Raw genomic sequence first — 1,702 nt, forward strand, 5'->3', positions numbered from 1 at the left:
GCCAAAACGAATACATAACAAGTGCATGTAAACATAAAAGAGGTTGTTGGCAATTTCAATTTTTAGACAACACAAGCAATATACAACCGAAAGTGAGCATATTTTCTGCCAAGGTGTGACATGGTGAGGCGACTTCCCTGGATTCATCCGCCAGTGTTTTAACACATTATGGTCTCAACACGTGCATTAATTTCAGTTCTGAGTCACAGTTTGGTAACGATTAGGAACCAAAAGATACTCGTTTAGGTTTCAGATCACGTTTTGGGTTTAAATGCCACTTTCTCAAAAGACCCCATCTGGCAGAAAGCCATGAAGGCTAACTTCTCTCCCATATGCAGTTATTTGTTTTTTATGACAACTCTTATAAAGAATAGTAAAAAAAAAAAAAAAAAAAGTTCCCTTTAACTATAAATGTTGCAGTGATGCTTTTTTCCTTCCTTTTTGCAGACAAATGCCGAGGATCAGTAGGAGCTTGGCCTGTTTTAAAGACAGTTACCTGGTGAGTGGCTACGTAAGAAAAATCCAACAAAAAGTGGAAAAAGTTCGCTGATCCTCGCAGGTCTGAGACGATCAGGTGATTTTTGTACCATCATACTACGAAAATTTAGTTACAGGCCCTCTGAGGGCATCAGGGTGGATAAATGTTGCTTTTATTCACTTTATTATCACAATCATCTTTGAGACCCAGATTCATTTTCCAGGGCCAAAAAATGCATCTAAGATCTGTTAAAAACTGCAGCCTTGTCAAGTGTCATATTCTAAAGCTAAAAAAAAATAAATCACATACTGGCACCTATTTGAGTATGAAGGTAAAATTATTACTTCATTAATTACCAAATATGGTGTACTTAAAAACACTGTATGTATGTAAATAAAGGTATTTTCGGCATTAATTGATACAAAGTAACTATGAGTTGGTGAATAAAAACTGACCTGGAGTAAATTGCCTGATGCTTAACATTTCATGGGAAAGCAAGGCTGAGAAATGCTTTTTCTGAGGACTTGCAACATAAAAGCTAGGTTCAGTTTATTAGTCCCACATGTTTTTATGCTGGGACAAATCAGAATGTTAGCCTTGAAAAAAATACCAAGTCACTAACTGTACTTAAAACCATGAGCCAATGAAAATTTGACAGCTATATCCCATTGGAAAGGACTACTCAGAAGTCATTTATATATGTTTATGTTTGTGTGTGTATATATATATATTTTTTTTCTTTCCATATTTTTATAGAATTTAAAGGTACTAGATTTAAATGTAAGTTGCTGGGCCACTGAAAACACTGCACAGGGTAACATTAACCCCCCTAACAGACTAAATGTATTAAAGGCTCACTTCATGCCAACTAAAACTAGGAAAAAGGAAAAGTAGGAAATTTTGGCTTTTCTCACATTTGAATTGAATTCACTAATTACAGAAACCTTTCATCTGACGCCGAGCGTACATTTTCCTACAGGTTGCTTGTCAGCTTGATGGCGCTTACTCAGCAGCAGTGTAGCTTTCCTTTGGTCTAGAGCTCCCTCTCCTGGTCATTGGCAGACATGCCACTAAAGAGGCAATCGTGCTTTAACTTATAACCAATCAATAGTTTTTATATGTAAATAAAAGGATGATGTTCACTTCAGTGAATGTTCCTGAAATAGCCAGGACTGAACTTACACAGTTACAGTAAAACACATAACACTGAACCAGGAGAGTCAA

The sequence above is a fragment of the Copadichromis virginalis genome, linkage group LG12 (genome assembly GCF_057382275.1).
Source record: "Copadichromis virginalis isolate Kocher_CV1m ecotype Utaka linkage group LG12, C_Virginalis_male_GT1.1, whole genome shotgun sequence".
Lineage (NCBI taxonomy): Eukaryota > Metazoa > Chordata > Actinopteri > Cichliformes > Cichlidae > Copadichromis > Copadichromis virginalis.